At 37.5% G+C, this 18,572-nt stretch overlaps 1 protein-coding gene across 1 annotated transcript in view; it reads left to right on the forward strand.

Moving 5' to 3' along the window:
• The window catches only part of SAMD5 (sterile alpha motif domain containing 5), a 413,981-nt gene that overhangs the window by 318,542 nt on the left and 76,867 nt on the right, over positions 1–18,572 (forward strand). The window lies entirely within an intron of this gene.

The raw sequence follows: 18,572 nt of genomic DNA on the forward strand, positions 1-18,572 counted from the left end.
CCGATAAAAAAAAACTTTCAACCTCATGTTTATTTTCTTCACAATATAGTTGGCTTTTGGTCAGCTCATCTTATCTAAACTGAATTGTTTTATTTTAGATGTACTGATTACACAGACAGCAACGATCTAATTCCATTTAATTCTGTAATATTCAGGGTTATCTGCCAAATATTGACTTGAACACCTAAATATGACTACATAATCATCCCAAGATTTGCACCACTGAGGAGTTGTCATCTTGGAAAGAAATAGAAATCTTAAACAATTTATTCACTGTAACTTTATTTGATAATAGGATAGGAGCTATGTCTATTTTAGTGCTGCTACTAATCTTGCTTTCAAATTAGAATCTGCTCCTTAAGACAGAAAACTTTGAATCACCTTTTTTAAAAAGCTTTAAAAATCATATGTAGTGCCATTAATTAATTCCACAAGTCTAATTATCAATACATTCCTTCCCCAAAGTCCTCTGCACGGCCAATATTACCTCTGTCACACAAGTGGATTTAGGTAGCTTATCTAGTGTTATATAAGCCTGGTAAATCTGAAGCAAATTCAGATACACGTTCAAATTTTACAGCCTTGACTTAATAGTGAATTTCATCACCTGAATTTGACCCAACCCTTTTTTTCTAAAATAATTCAATAATACAAGGCTGGATCAGGATGGGAGCTATAACAAAATACTTTGTTTTTTGTTTTACCCACAGTTTCTTGAAATAACAAAATAAAATTTGGATGCATTAAATTTTCTGATGAACAAGAAAGTGCAACATGAGGGAACCAGAAATTCTGCGGAACTACAAAACATTTACAAAGCAAACAGGATCAGATCCACGGGGAAAGGGTACTGTCAAAAAGCAAAAGAGAACAAAGCCAAACGAAACAACAGTGCTCAGATTAAGTAGGGTGAGGACTACCACTGGGGCATTGATTTCACAGGGACACTCCAAGCTCAAGAACAGTGAACACAAGTAGCAGGGAAGTGCCTGAGAGCGACGCTCCTGTGTTGGAGCCTGCCTGGCCAGGGAGCCCTTTTCCATCCTTCTGTTCGTTGCACTGTGGGCAGCAAGAAAGCTCAGATGGTTTCATGGGAAAATTCTACTACATGTTTAAAGAGCATGTAGCTCCTATATTACATAATTCCAAAAAAGAGAAAATATTTAGAAGCTTTTCAACTCATTCTTTGAGGCTAGCCCGACAGAATAAAGTACCATAAAATAAAAATAAAACTATAGTTCAAGCTCATTTCTGAATTTAGCTGCAAACATCCTAAATAAAATACTTGCAAATCAAATCCAGCCACATATGAAAAAGGCTATTTCTCAGGAACATAGTGATGAATCGCCACTGGTTACTCACTATGTTATAATGTATTGGAAATAATATCACCATCTTAACAGATTTTTAAAATTAAATCCATGTGCTCATCACTATGGATGCCAGAATTACATCTGATGTAATTCAAATTCTAAGCAAAGCAATAAAATGAAAAAGAGTCACATAGATCTCCTAAAATCCAAAATATCCCTCAAGGCACACCCAGAAAAGAAAAGAAAAAAAAAAGTTGATAAAGGACACCTATCAAAAACACAGCCAAATTTTGAAGAATTTTCCATCAAAATGACTAAGAAGAAAGGAATGCCTATATGGCTCAGGTTCTCCGAGGGGACCTCCCCTGTCCTGGTATAATTACTTTCGTGTAATCCCCTCCCTTAGAGTACAGGTGGGACCTGTGACTTGCTTCTAAGCAATAGAATATGGCAAAAGTGGTGGATGTCACTCCGGGATTACGTTACATTATATGGCAAAGGGGAAGTGATGTTATGTCTAGATTACGTTATGTTATGTAAGACTTCAGCTTGCTGGCAGATTCATTCTCTCTCCCACCTCCACTGGCCTTGAAGAGGCAAGCTGTCACTTTTTCAACTGCATATGGAACGGGCTTCATGAGGAGAAACTGTGGGTGGCATCTAGGAGCTGAGGAAGCCTCTAGCCAATAGCAAAAAATTCTGAAGCTCTCAGCCCTACAGCTAGAAGGAGAGGAATTTTGCCAACAACTTGAGTGAGCCTGGAAGTGGTTGCTTCTCCAGCTGAGCAACCAGAAGAGAAGGCAGCCCAGCTGACACCTTGATTGTAGCTAGTGAGATCTTGATGCAGAGAATCCAGCTAAGCAGTGCCCAGATTTCTAACCCACATAAACTGTGAGAAAATAAATGTGCTGTTTTAAACTAGTAATTTTTGAATTTTTTCACAGCAGTAGGTAACTAATACAGTCTATTATCACCATTGTTTTTTTTTAATGTTTAAGGTTTTTTTAATGATGTGATTTAGAACACATTTATTGACATACAATGAAATGTGTTTTTAAAGGGTGCAATTTGATAAATTTTGACATGTATATGTATATATGTGTGTATATAGCTATAGATAGATAGATAGATAGATATCCATGAAACTAGCACAGTAATCTAGAAAACATAACCAATGCCCCCAAAATTTCCCTGGGCCCCCCTTTACTACCCTTCCCACTCGTGCCCCTCATTACCAGACAACCACTCTTCTCCTTTCTGTTACTACAGTCTTTTCCATCTTTAAGAATTCTAGAAAGAATGGCTTCTTTCATTTGGTATAATTATTTTCAGAATTATTCATGTGAGAGTATATATTAGTAATGTATTCTTTGTTATTGTTGAATAGTATTTCATTATATGATATACTGCAAATCATCTTTCACCTGTTGATGGACATTTGGGTGGTTTCCAGGTTTTGGCTGTAACAAATAAGAGTACCGTGAGCATTCATGTACAAGTCTTTGTATAAATGGGTGCTTTCATTTCTATTGGGTAAATACCTAGGAGCAGAGGAAGTGAACCACAAGGTATGCATACACTCAAATTTTAAGAAAATGCAAAACTTGATTTCCAAAATGGTTGTATTGTTTTAAGGTTCCATAAGCAGTATTTGAGTTTCAGTTTCTCTGTATCCTCACCAGCACTTGATGTGTTTAGTCTTTTAAATTGTAGCCATTCTAGGATACAAGTAGTGATATCTCATTGTGATTTGAATTTGCATAGCCCTGATGACTATTGATATTCAGCTTTTTTTCATGTACTTATTTTCCAACCATATATTTTCTTTTATCTTTGGTGGGGTGTCTGTTGGAACTCTTGCCAGTTTTATGTTGGATTGTTTGTTTTCTTATTACCAACTTTTGAGAGCTATGTACTCTGAATGGGGTTCTTTATCCAATAAGTGACTTGCAGATAGTATCTCCTGTCTGTGGATTGTCTTTCATTCTTTTATTAGAGCAAAAGTCCTTAATTTTGGTGAAGTTCAGTTTATAATTTTGTTTCTTTTATGGATCATGCTTTTGGCATTATTTCTAGAAAACCTTTGCCTAACACAAGGTCACAAAGATTTTCTCCAGTAATCTTCATTTATTTCTGAAGGTCACATTTTCTTTCTGTTATCATTTTCCTTCCACTTTAAGAGCTTTAACATGTTTTGTGGTGCAGATCTGTTGGTGATGAATCCTTTCAGCTTGTGTATATCTAGAAACATTTCATTGAGCCTTAATTTTGAAAGATATTTTCACCAAATAAAGAATTACAGGTTGATGCGCTTATTCTTTCAATAATTTTTAAATTGTTGCTGTACTGCCTTTTACCTTGCATTGTTTTTGATGAGAAATCTGCTGTCATTCTTATCTTTGTTCCTTACTATATAGTATGCCTTTTCTCTGCTTTTAAGATTTTCTTATCACTGCTTTTAAGCAATTTGATTATGATGTGCCTTAGTGTAATTTTCTTCATATTTCTTGTTTTTTGACCTTCTTGGATCTGTAGTCTCTATAACTATAAATGTTTTCATCAAATTTGGAAAGGTTTTGGCCATTTTTTTCCCTTTTTTTTTTGGTTCCCTCACCCTCTCTTCTTTGTGCATGCTAATTACATGTATATTTGATGACTTGAAGTTGTCTTCAGTTCACTGATTTATATTCCTTTTTTACTAGTCATTTTCACAATTTGCTTAATTTTGAACAGTTTCTGTTGCTGTGTTTTTACATTCACTATTTTTGTTATTGTAGGCTATATCTAATATCATTAATCCCATCCACTGTATTTTTTACCTCACACTTTTTTTTTTTTTTTGGTGTTTAGAAGTTTTATTTGGGTCTTTTAAATAGTCTTCATGCCTCTATTTACCATGTTCAATATTCACATGTTCAACTTTTAGCTTCTCAAATATATGGAACACAGTTGTAACAACTGCTTCCATGTCTTGTTCTACTAATTCTAAAATCTGTGTTGTTTCTGAGTCAGTTTTGATTGACTGGTTTTCTCCTCATTAAGATTTGTACTTTCCTGAATCTTTGCATGCTGTGTAATTTATTATTAAATGCCAGACATTTTGTATTTTACCTTATTGGTTGTTAGATTTCTGTACTCCTATAAATACTCTTTAACTTTATTTAGCAAGGTGCCTAAGTTACTTGAAAACACTTTGATCCCTTTGGATCATTGCTGACGCAAGGCGCTTCTTGGGATCCTAATCAATGCTGCTGAACTATGAGATTTTCTAACATAGCTGTTGGAAACACACTCCTCTCAGCCTGTGTGGCCTCTGGGCACTGTTCACTCTGATTCTTTGGATTGGTTCTTCCCTTGACCTCAGATAGTTTCCTGACACACATGCATTGATTGGTGTTCAGCTGGACCCTCACAGGGACCATGCTGCAAATCTCTGGAGGTCTCTCTTGGTGCTGCTCTTCCCTCTCTAACACACTGCCCTCCCTGGACTCCCAACTTTGTCATCTCAACTGAGGAGGATGGCCAGCTTCTGCCTGGGTTGCCCCTCTCTGAACCATACCTAGAAACTCTGTCCAGGTAGTAAGCAGGGCAATTCATAGTGAGCTTACCTTTGGTAATATAATTTTTAAAAATTTTCTGAATCAGAAAAAAAAAAACACCATAAGCAAATTAAAAGGCAACTATGAGACTGAGGGAAAATATTTGTAACATATGTAGCAGAAAAAATATTAATATTAAAAATAGACAAAATATAAATCAATAATAAAAAACACGTTAGCCCAAGATAATAAGGGTCAAATTTACAGGAGAAAAATAGATGTGGTTAAAATACATATAAACTTATACTTTATCTACTTATTCACCAAGGCAATGTAAATGATGTGTGATTTTTTTTTCAATTACTTGATAGTAAATAATAAAAAGATCAGTAAGTTTCAGTATTGCCATTGATGCATGGAAATAGAGACTCACAGGGATAGTGGAGAGTAGTCTACATTTGGATGGTCTTTTCTGTGGGGAATTATGCAATTTTTATTGAAAGATTAGGTACACATGCTCTTTGACTCAACAATTCCGATTCTAGCAGTCTGTCCTGTATTTATAGCTATTTGCATATGTGCATAAAATTTTTCAAAGAAGGGTTCACTAAAAATAAAATTGGGAACAGCCTAAATGTCTATCCATTGAGAATGGTACAATACACTATGTTGTTTCCATATTGTAGAAAACTCTAGAGCTACTGGAACGAATGTGGTAGCCCTATATGATTTGACATGTGACTAGTTTTAAAGATATTATAAAGTGAAAAAAAGTACAGAGTAATACATATAGTAAGATCCCATTTATTCTTAAAAACATAACCTTACATGAATAACCTTACAACCTCTTATGAGTATATATTCTTATGAAAATGTAAAAGCATTAAAAAATTTGGAAGACTGAATTTAATGGTCTACCATAATTACCTTTGGGAATGGGGTAAGTTGGTTAAAAAGCAACATTCATACTCTAATAACTTCTCTATCGCTTGAATTCTTCCAACAAATAGTGTATGTACTATCTGTGTAATTATAAAATTAAAACATGGGGCAAACTGAATGCCAAAGTAAAGGAGAGAAAAAGAAAGTAAAAAAGAATGAAAAGAAGGGGGAAATGCCATTCTGAGATTTATAACTGACTGGTAGAGGTCATGTGGAATACTTAAAGTTAGTTTACACATTTGTGGTCTATTCAGGGGACACCGTAGGATATGGAGGAATGTAATAGAATTTTAAGGATTTTGTAAGTAGTCATCATTCATTTGCAGAATGTGGATTTGGAACTGAGTGATGAGATTACGTGTGTAAGAGAAGCCGTACCATTTGGGGATAAGGAAAGCACAAGTTTTCAACCCTTCATCTGATTGTTAAGGACAGACAGGTAATATAAAATCTAATGCAAGAAAATAAGAAAATTTAGTTTAAAAAATGAGAAATCCATTTCTGAACTCATGTAAGCTTTCTCCCCAGATCTAAGATGAAAGCTCATCAGTTGTAAATACTCAGTGTTTTCCATGGTGATGGAATTTAAATTAAACCAACAGCAACAAAAATGTGGAGCTTAATAGGAAATCAGAAGCCCATTGTGTAAGCCTTGTAGCCGAAGATGCCTGGGACAGGAAGGGCAGAGGCTAAGTTTCTGTGATGACCCATTTCTTGTGGCTCTAGCCCTCTTTCAGATTCTGGGTGTCTATGGAATGTTTGTTTCAACAAGAATTTGTCACTGGGCAGTCGCCCTATGCAGGGATCAGGAAACTCTGAGCACTCTGATCATGCTGGATGGTTAGCCTTAGGGTGACAGTGATGGAGGACTCAGGCTCTCCTTGGTTGATGACACTAGCCCCTGAAACTGTCCTCCCTCCCCCACTTCCACCTCTTCTCCCCTCTCTCCCTCCTCCTTCTTTCCTTTCTTCCTTCCTTTGTTCTTTCGTTCTTTTATTCAACCCAACAATTTATTGAGCAGTTACTGTGTCAGGCATTGTTCCGGCAGAAATGCTGTAAAGAAGTCAGTGAACACAACAGAGGAAAAGCCTTCGTGGCAACAATGCCTTCATTCCTAGTCTATTTTCAGAAATTGAACTTTTGGCTATAAAAATTGAATTTCCTATCAGGGAGCGTATATCCTGACTAACTGATTGTGAATTTCTAGCTGTATTTTCTAGTGGTACTTATATTATGCCTTGCAAATCAATTAACATTTCTCTTTGTAAACCAAACCCTCATTGGTCTAGCGTAGTATGAATTAAACTCTCGGTGTAGAATTCTGTTTGCACCAACAAAATTGAGACTTGGGACCCGTAAATCTGAGTCTGTATCTGCAGTTCTGCTGTTTTAAAGGTCCTTTCTTGGTTCCCTCTTTGAATGACATCTTTTTTCCTGTGTCTCAAATATATCACTAATATTCCATCCTTAGTGAGTGACCTCAATAGGTAATTAATTAAAAAAGAAAAGATCAGAGAATTAGGAATAAGAGACAGGATGAGAGAGATGGCATCTAACACACAGAGGCAGATCTGGGGTGGTGGCCCTTGGAGGTACACACCATCTGCTCACAGATTTTTAAATTCCTTCAGATTGAATTTAGGTCCTTCCCAGAAGTTCCTTTATTCTGTTGCCACAACTGGAATACTCCTCTCTGAGCTTCCAAAAAATACTCTAGGTCGCTTCAACTATCAGCACTTTTTAATAATAACATTTTAGAAGTTCTCAGTATATGTTGGGAATTGTAATTAGTATTTTACATCCTCACATCCACACTCTGAGGTGGGTGATGTTATCATCCCATTTTACACAAGAGGACACTGAGACTAAGTTATGGGTCCAGAATTTGAAGCCAGAATCTGACTCCAGACCTCGGGCCCTTAACCACTGGACTCCACTGCCTCTCCATTATGATTACTCATACTATTACAAAAATAAAAATTAAAAATGGGTTGGAACCATCAAGATTGTCATAAGGATTGAACAAACACACTAAATGTCAAACACTTAACAGGAATCAGGATGCTGATCTTCCATCTCTCAATAAACTCCCATCTGTCTTCTTCCCTCCTAAAATGTGATAGTTTCTACCGGATAAGTTCTGAGCAGCCCAGAATATACTGATACTATTACTTAATCTGTTGTATTCTTACACTTCTATACAGCAGATTGTGAGTGCATTTTTTTTAGCATCCCTGTTAAACTACTGTTCACATTAAATTTATAGTCATTTAAAATTGATTTTTTTTAAGATGAGCTATTCTTAAGCAGGCTATCTCCATTTTTGCACTTGTACAGAGGTCTTTTTAGTGTATTTCTGTCTTATTCAGCTGTGCTGCTGTAACAAAGTACCAGAGACTAAGTGGCTTATAAACAATGGAAATTTATGGCTCACAGTTCTGGATGCTGAACATCCAAGACCAAGGTGCTTGCATGGTCAGGTTGGTGAAGTCCCTCCTCTGGATTGCAGACTGCTGACTTCTCCTTGATCCTCACATGGGGGAGAGTAGAGAAGGGAAGCAAGTGCTCTTGTGACTCTTATAAGGACGCTAATCCCATTAATGAGAGCTTCACCCTCATGACCTCATCGAATCCTAATTGTCCCTAACTGCCTAATATCATATTATGGGAGGAGAGAGGTTCAGCATATGAATTTGAGGGGGACACATTCAGTCCATAACAATTACTTTCTAGTATTTTCTCTAGACATACATTACGTGTACACATTTATATAAAAATGCATGTATACATTTTTTATTAATAACCTCATTTTTACTTGTGCCTGTATCATAGATATTTCTCCATGTCATGAAAGATTCTTCTAAAACATAATTTGCAAAGGCTGCATAGTATTCCATTACATGGCTGTATTTTATTTAATCCATCATCAACTGATGGACCTTTACCCTCTTTCTTAAATTTCTAACACACCATTTCTAATGTTGACTCTTTTGGTCACTTAGGTAAATAACTTCAAAATCTATCCAGTTCCTAAATGATGCAATCTTGTCCTGAAGCTGTTGTTCCAAGTTGCTAGCCATACATCTGCAAGATCTATTGAGGGGAGATGTCTTACTAAGCAGTATTTATGCTTCCTCTAATGCAATTCTGTAGGAAATCCTATATTAAACACCACAGAAACAAACCCCACTTAACTCTCAGGACATAGCTATGCATATGAATTTTTTGTAGCTATTGTGTATTTACATATAATTAATATCCGTAGTGTGTTTCCCCGTATACCAGTTACGTGCCTAATCTCATACAACTCTCACAAGGAGCCCATTTTAACAATGAAGTAACTGAGGCTCCTTGTTTCCAAACCCTACCTGATCAGTAAGTGGCAGAGAAGAGACTCCCATCTGGGTCTTGTGATTCCGAACTCTGTAATCATGTCTGTCTGGGTAAGGAATAGGTTTTGATTCATTAGCATTTCAGCAATAGGAGGCATTAGCATACCAGCAGGCTGCCCCAGGCGATGTGGGGCTTTCTCATCTCACCTCTCATTAATAAAAATTATTTTGCTGGAAGGAATTGCTGCAGGACTTGATTAGTTAAAAACCAATAGCCTAACTCCAGCATCAAGATATACAGTAATTGATTTTGTTTGGTGAAAAGTGCAGCTGCTGGGAGGAGCTGGGGCTGGAGGAGGAGCACTAGCCCTGCCCTCCGTTACAGATGCTGAAATGTTCTCCATAATGTATTGTCATTAGAGGTGACAAAGTCCTGAACAGCTGTGAACATTACAAGTGCAACAATAAAACATGATTTTTCTCCCCTGGAAAATGCCCTTGTTACAGCGCTCAAAAATGAGTTAGAGATGATTTCTTTGTTGCCCCCATGGACCTTTAACTGGAATATATTCAAGATTTTCTGGAGCTCGCATTCTTATAAATGTATTCCTGTCAGGTCCAGCCACATATCAGGCTCCCAGAGTGAAATATGAGAATGAAAATGGAAGCAGAGTCAGGTGCTGACACATTTGCCAGAGGAATTCAGAGTGAGGGAGACGTTCCAAGGCAGAGGGGTGAGCCCAAGATAGAGGGTCGCAGGAGGCATCCTCTGTTCCCTTCCTAGTCCTGCCGTAATTCAGAGCCTGCAAAGCTGAGCAAATGAGAGTAATGAAAGATTTGATTCCCTTACCCTGCCTTGGCGCTGTGGCCAATCCGAGACCCCAAAATTCTAATAAAAGCACATGGCGTCTGAAGATAGGAGATGGGAGATCGAAGACAGATGCCAACAGATCTGTGACCTTGATTGGCCATATTAGAAAATCTGATTGCCTTTAAGGGCCTCCAGTGGTCAGAATTCAGTGTGGTGCGAAGCCTTTCCAAGTGGGCAGAGACACCATTCCAAATCAGCCACGCTAGTTCCAGGAAACCTCAACTGGAAATACTGACTTCAAAGGCCATTTTGGAAAACAGGACTCCAAAGTCAGGGAGATTTAAAGTGACAGCTGGCGTTACACACTAACACTTGATCAGTGAAGGCAAGAGGGACTTCACCAAACCTATTTCATCTTAATATGTTTTATTCACATTTTATCTAACTTCTCTGCCTTTAAAGTGTTCCCAGACTGAGGAATTTAGTTATTTTACTGCTACTTGATGAAATCCTCGAATTGTCACATTAGTGTCTTTGTCCTTTGATTCGGCTCTATCTGTAGCACTTCTTTTGGGGGTAGTGTGTGGCCACTGGAGGGGTGAGTGGGGGATAAGATGCCTGAGGTCTGGTCCCTGCCTTGCTCACTCAGAGTAATGACTGATTGTGCTGATATAAGGCTTGGACATTGAGGGAGCTCTGGGCGGGGCTCAGAGACAGGACCACTCATTTCATCTGTGGCTTCAAAAAAGGTACTGTAAATGGGAGCTGATCTCACAGCCCTGGAGGCAGAGGAGGAGCCTCCCCAGGGAAGTATGGGGTCAGCAGGAGCTCTGCAGGACAGCCGGCACAGGTGGCTCCTGCTCCGCTCCTGCTCCGGCTTCCAGTGGGGAGACGCAGGCAGGGGAGGGGTCGTGCAAAATAAACCCAAGAACAGAAAGAGGGACAGAGTGCATTTTTAAAAAGTAACAGCATTATTTAAATTAAATTAAGAGTATAAAGATTCTCTTGGCTAAAATATTACATTGCTGCGTTCTTTTCAAAAAAATTGTTGGAGTGATGGAAATGAATATTAACAACAACAAAACTCATCACCAGCGGTTTGCTGTTTGGGGTTTTGGTCGCAATAGTCATTCTCCAAACCTTCACAGCAGCAGTAATGATGCACTGATACACACCACCACAAGGACAAGCCTCGAAACGTGGTATTAGCGAAAGAGGCCAGTCACAAAAGACTTCAAATTCTATGATACCGTTGATATGAATTATCTAGAATAAGCAAATCTGTAGAGACAGAAAGTTGAATAGTGGTTGCCTAGAACTGGGTTGGGGCAGGAAATGATTGCTCATAGGCCTGAATTTTCTTTATGAGGTGAAAAAAAATTTCTAAAATGAGATTAGGATGATTAGATTAGATTGCATGCTGTAAATACACTAAAAACGGCTTCATTGAACACTTTCAGTGGATGGAGTTTATGCTCTATGATTTATATTTCAATAAAACTGTTCAAAGAAATCTTCCTTCATATGCTTGTTAAGCAAGTTTCCCTTTTAGATTTAGACACAAACTAGGAAGGGGAAGGTCACCTGCTTGAGTTGAGCCTGACTCGGCATTGCAATGTGTCCTCGGTGCCAGTAGGTGACGTTTCTTAAACCACATCACTGGCCTCAGGTCCCTGCAGAGTTTCTGGGCTCCCTGAACAGCCCACAGCTGTTGCAGTGGAAGGAGAACTGGCCCCGAGGAGAGGGATCTGGGTCCTGACCCAGCTCAGCCACTGCCTAGTTGTGGGGCTTGAGGCAAATCACCAGATTCCCTGAGCCATGGATTCTTCTCCAGCAAATGGGAATTTGGATTATAAGGAAGCGACGAGGGGAGGACTGTGCAGGACACCAGCCAGCTGGTGGCCAGGAGCCTTCAGAAGATAACAGTGATGAGTCTATCACAACTGAGGGCCTGGTCCTTGGCTTACCGGGCCCTGAAGCTTGGTTTTGGCCACCACTCTGGGAGCTGACCTTCCCTCAGAGGCCAACTCTAAGCATGCTCTCTGGACTTTGATGTATACACCTGGTTGCCAAGTTATAAATTTATAGCAAGAAATTTCTGTTTCTCCTATTTCTTCCTGAATCATAATAAGAATAGCACTGAATCATAACAGGAAAAGATTCTGGGCCCTGGTAAAGCAGTGGGTTCATTTTCTGATAATAACTTATCTCCCTCAAAGACTTGCTGGATTATGCATTTGAGTCAGAATATCCTCTTGCCCAGAGAGGATGAATACTTTCTGTCTGACATAAGGATTTTTTTCACCAAGCTCACCAGTAACAGCACTACCAGAAGAGCAAAATCTTAGTATATTAAGTTCTTTATACTGTCTATTAGATTATAACCAACTTTTTGCTCTTTTCATTTCTGACCCAGGAAATATTTTATCTCCAAGGTTCCTTTTTGCATAATCTGGTCTTATTCCTTGTATGTAAATTATGTAGTTTACCTTTAAGAATTTGGAGAGATGTTAGCTGTCAGCATATCTGCTTACAGCAGATAATCATATAGTGTCATATATAATATGTATATATGTACATGTTATATGTATGCATAATATACATATTATATACATGCATATGTTTAATCATAGGCAAGCAGGTAATATATCACTATATAGTCAATAAGAGCATGCTGATTGATGATTATGAAAATGAAATAAGATCATGTGTGCTAACAATGCATTGAAAACCATAAAGCATTCTCCCCATGAAAGGTGTTACTGACCAGCCCTAGAACTAGATCAGATTTAGGACTGTCACCATACACAATTTAAATATTCAGGAGCTATGGGACTTGGGGCTAAGGACCAGATCGTTGTCCAAAGCAGATGTCTCAAACTATATGCCCCTGGGATAGCTCAGGCCCACAGTGTTTTTAATAAGGCCCACAGAGTGATCTTAGATTTTCGATTGATCGCCAACATTTAAAAAATAGAAGAGATTTTTTTTAAAAAGTAAGAGGACATATTTTCCACTTCTATTGAAAAAAAAAAAACTAGACTATCTGGCAAGACTGGGATTATATTCTTACATGACAGGGGTGGCAACATGTTTAGAAAAAGTGTGAGCTCTCCGGAGTGCCCCAGACCTCGCTATTCCCTCTTGTCTTACTCCTGTCTGCTCTACTCATTTATGTTACCAGAGTGGCATTTGTAGGCATTTGAGTTGCAACCCCTGTATGTGGAATAACTTTGTGGGTTTTGGAAATATTGCTTCTTTCAAAAACCTTTTCTATAAGGTTTATATTCCATAATTAGATAAAACTTGTCCCCCAGGTAGCAGTACATTATTCACACCGAGTTATACAATTGTTAATTTGGGACCCTTCCTGGGTAGAAGTTTTTGTTGAGATGGGAGAGAGGCTGTTGTGCCAGGATCCTGGGAGGCAGGCCAGTTGAAGGACTCCCAGAGAGAAAAGGAACAAGGGAAGCAAGAAGGTAGACAGACGATGCTAAAAGTAAAACTGCATCTATTTGATAATTTTGTTCATCTCTTTAAAGGCAGACCCAGTCTCCATGAAGTCTTGAAGACCGAGTCCTAATCCACAGTCCCTAGGTGCTCTACCAACAAGAATGTGTTGTTGGTTTTGAGCAAGCACTAGGGAACCATGGCAACAGCTACAGAGTGAGTCCAGAGTGAGGATGTACCCACATGCCAGGCTCCATAGAGGGTGGGTCTAAGGAAAGGGAAGCTGTGTAACTCAATGATTATATGGACCAAAATGGCTTGCATGAAACCATGATTATGTTTATTTCCATGATGTTGAGTTGATGAAGGTTTATCAGCCATGATACATTCTGTGAAACATGCAAGGAATTTGCAAGACCTCACCGGGAAATGAGCCAGTTCTATTTTGTCTTTTGTCATTTTGCTGGAGCTGCATAAGTGTACACACAGGTCGTCCATAATGAGCAGTGCCTTGGTAGTAAAACCAGCTGCCATAATGAATAGCCTTGCCATGGCCCGTGATGTTTGAAGCAGGTGAGATATGAGAAAAGGGGCTAATAGGAGCTTTGGCCGGCAGGTCATCTGCCAAAGGGAAATGAAGAGCTGCAGTAGTTACCTCAGTAATTCTGGAAAAACAGAAATGCTCTCAATTTTCTCCCTAATTGTGTCAGTTATCTATGTCATTTTGAATGTAGGCAGCTCACCTACTCAAACACTGTAAACCCACCTATTGCTGACAGATCTAAGGAAGAAAGGAGGCCACGTAACTCCCTAGATGACATGTAAATGCCATTTGTCATATTTTTATTATTATTTTTAAAAGGAAAAAATTATTAGTCTGTCCCTTTAGAAGTTAGTATGAATGTTTTGCCTAATCTAGTAATCGTAAAAGAGAAAACTAAGGATTTTTTCATAAACATAAAATTTATTTAAATGCCTGAGTAGGGTCTAAGTGCCCAGAACCTAATTTTTCTGAAGGAATCATATTTATATACACAGAGAAGAAATAGCATGAATAGTTTAAGAATGGAGAATGAGGAGGCAGACAATCGGAGTTCAAATCATAGCTTTACCAAATACTGGCCACAAACTTTGAGCAAGTCACTTAACATCTCTGTACTTCAGCTTCTTCATCTGTAAAATGGAATAATGAGAATAGCAGCATTAGAGAGATGTTATGAAGATTAAATGGGTTCATATACATAAAGAACTTAGAATGATTCCTTGCCCATAGTCTGTACTCAATAAATATCAGCTAATTTGCAGTTTATACATCTCTGCACACTGATGTGTTCACATTGAAGCATGGTAGTTCATTGAAGCACTAAGTTATTCAAAGCACATTCATCTCAATTATGAATAAGTGGAAAGAAATTTTTGTACAAATAAGAGAGTTCACTGAGCATCATTCTTGAAGAACACAAAAATGACTGATGTGGTTAAATGAGAGCTTCAGCTATCTTCTCCTTTGCTTAAGTTCATTCTGCTTTCATTTATTGTAATGTGTTAAGAGACAATATGCTCGAAAAGATGCTCAACATCACTAATTATTACAGAAATGCAAATCAAAACTGCAGTGAGATATCACATCACACCAGTCAGAATGGCCATCATTAAAGAGTCTACAAATGAGAAATGCTGGAGAGGGTGTGGTGAAAAAGGAACCCTTCTACACTGTTGGTGGGAATGTAAATTGGTACAATCACTATGGAAGACAGTATGGACATTCCTTAAAAAACTAAAAATAGACTTACCTTATGATCCAGCAATCCCACTCCTGAGCATATACCTGGAGAAAAATATAATTAAAAAAGACACATACACCCCAATGTTCATAGCAGCACTATTTTCAATAGCCAAGACATGAAAACAACCCAAATGTCTATCAACAGATGACTGGATAAAGAAGATGTGGTATATTTATACAGTGGAATACTACTCAGCCATAAAAAAGAATAAAATAATGCCATTTGCAGCAATATGGATGGACCTGGAGATAGTCATTCTAAGGGAAGTAAGCCAGAAAGAGAAAGAAAAATGCTATATGCTATTGCTTATATGTGGAATCTTAAAAAATGGACACAAATGAACTTATCTACAAAACAGAAACAGACTTACAGACATAGAGAACAAACTTATGGTTACCAGAGGATAAAGTGGGTGGGAAAGGATAAGTTGAGAATTCAAAAATTGCACGTCTTGGGGAGTGATAGAAATGTTAGCTATCGTGATTGTCGTGGTGGTTTCACTGGTATGTACAGCTATCAAAATTCATCAAATTATACATTTGAAATACATGTAATTTACTGTACAGGAACCATACCACAATAAAGCTGTTTAACACACACACACACAAAAGAGACTATATTCTCTTTCTAAAGTAGTATTTCCTATGCTGAATAAATAAATTCTTTGTAGATCATTTTTATAGTCTGATGCAACAGTTTCTATTACACCCAGAATAGGGAGAAATCTGCCAAGTTTCTGGGACTTAAAGTATGAGGATTTATGTCTACATTAGAAAAAGTGGGAAAGAATCAGAAACTTCCCAATAGGGAGGCTTTGCTCTGCTTGTCCATTTATTTAGCATTTATTCTATAAGCAGCATTAAGAGGCATTGCTAAGACTGCCTGCTGTGCCTTTAATGGGTAGAATATTAATAACCAACCCTTTATAGTCATTTATTCATGTTGATTTCCTTATACTTCATTAGGAATTCTCTACCGATATTTCTGACCCATTTCTTCAGTTCCCATCAGGCAGGTCTACTTCTGAGTCAAAGATTCTAATTCTCTCAGCCCTACAATTTACTTGATATTTTTATAAACAAAATGGACCTGTATCGTCTTTCGTGATTGGCTCAGATATTGTTTTGAGTTCAAAAATCAAGAGTCTCCTCTTGTGGCACAAGACCTGAATATTTTCTGGTATTACATTGCTTTCGTAACAATGACTTTCCAATTTAAGCCTTGAATAGTGTAGCAATCAAGAGAAAAATCATTCTCCAACATCTCTGAGATGGCCCTAAACACTCTATCAGAGTTAACTATGTTCATGTGATATTTGTTACATTTGTTGCATTTAAAAATATTCATTTATTTATTGTTTTATTGACGTATAGTTGATTTACAATGTTGTGTTAGTTTCTGGTGTACAGCATGGTGATTCAGTCGTATACATACATATATACATATTCTTTTTCATTATAGATTTTTACAAGATATTGAATATGGTTCTTTGTGCTATACAGTAGGACCTTGTTGTTTTTCTATTTTATATATAGTAGTTTGTATCTGCTAAATTCCTAATTTATCTCGCCACCCACTTTTCCCCTTTGGTACCATAAGTTTGTTTTCTATGTCTGTGAGTCTGTTTCTGTTTTGTAAATAAGTTCATTTGTCTCATTTTTTTAAGATTCCCCATGGAAAGGATAATGTGATATTTGTCTTTCTCTATCTGACTTACTTCACTTAGTATGATCATCTCTAGGTCCATCCATGTTGCTGCAAATAGCAGCATTTAAAAATACTTAAATATCAAAGCAATATTATAAAACTGAACTAAGGTTGAAACTGTCCATAAGGTGTAATGCGAGTGAACACACATGGAGGAAGTTTGGGCCTTGATTTACATTTGAAAATTTTTTATTCTACACCCTTATCTTAGAGAGTCAGGGAGCTCATTTGCATATCCTTGTGTGCTGAAAAGCACCCAGTCATGAAATACATTTAACCTTATTTAACCTAATATTTCTATAACTTATTTTTTAACCATGGGAGTCTTGTTTTTCTCAGAACCCACATTAACCTGTCTCCAAACAAATGATCGCCAAACACTTTGGGAAAATGGAACTAAAGAGTTGGCTGCTTCCTTGTAGCTATCACCTATGATTAATGCTAATAAAGATTTAATTCTCTTAATATGATTCTAATTGTGGGAAACATTCTGTGATTTTGCATTTCTTACTCACCATCCCTCTTTCGTCCACTAAATTTCTAACCATTCTTCAAAGGGTAGCTTAAGTATTATCTTTTTCTTGAAACTTTTTCTGATCCTCTCCTGTGTGCCTTTATAAGAAATTTTGCACAGCCTTCCTCTCACATCCTGATTTATGTCATAATTAGTTGTATACCTGTGTGTTTTTGGAAATCAGAATACGAAACTCCTTTTTAAACTCCCCATAAACTTACTTTAAGATAGAAGCTTAATAAATATTTTGGTTAGATTGTGAATCATTGGTTTTATAAGCCTTCCAAAGATTTATTTGCCAGAAATGATTTTTTAAAGCCAGACCTTATTTGCCATCCATAATATCCAAAGATAAGCGATGTTAATTATTTCCTCCATGAGGTCAAGCCTTTAAGAGGGGTGGCAAATCTTTGGGCATACAATTATAGTGGAGTCACTGTTCCATGGCTAATTACTTATTAGCCATTTTATTGCTAATTTGATTAATAACATTAATATAAACCTTTATGTTGATTTTGTGAAATGCATTACAAGGTAGGTCAGTATCTTAGCCCACATTATCTTGATGGGGAAAGAAAACATAAAAAGTTGATCTGATTGATTACCTCAAGGTTATACTTTATGATTATGATTGAACAAAATAAAAGCTCATCCTCGTCCACTTCTAACACACTAAACTGATCTTCTGGCTCTAACTGAGGACTAAAAACGCATATTTTTGCTAAATATGCACCTTATTTAGTGTAGATTCAGAAAGTATGCACAGCCAACAGCATCTTTTAGCAATAGTCATTTCAAGATGGTGGACTGACCCACAAATGGAATTTATTTAATGTCATACATGTGTAGGAAGTGCTGGAAAGCTTAAGCAGATACCTCTTTAAATGTTGGATTTATTTTTTATAAAAGTTCTAAGATCACTTAGTGTGCTGATAAGCATTGTGAATTTTCAGGATGGCGCTATTGTATGGAGTGTCTCCAGATTTCTTTGTCTGTGAAGCACACAGTATGAAATATTACTGTACATTTTCCACACTGTGTATTATCGCTGTGCTCCCAGGAGAAGTCTTGGAACCAGCTTCCACCAGCTGCCACATACCTGTGGTTCTTCTTGTGGCAGTAACTGCTAGACATTTACCAAGCTTGGTCCCTCCCTTCTTCAGTGGTAGCTGGTTAT

The sequence above is a fragment of the Vicugna pacos genome, chromosome 8 (genome assembly GCF_048564905.1).
Source record: "Vicugna pacos chromosome 8, VicPac4, whole genome shotgun sequence".
NCBI classification, from domain to species: Eukaryota; Metazoa; Chordata; class Mammalia; order Artiodactyla; family Camelidae; genus Vicugna; species Vicugna pacos.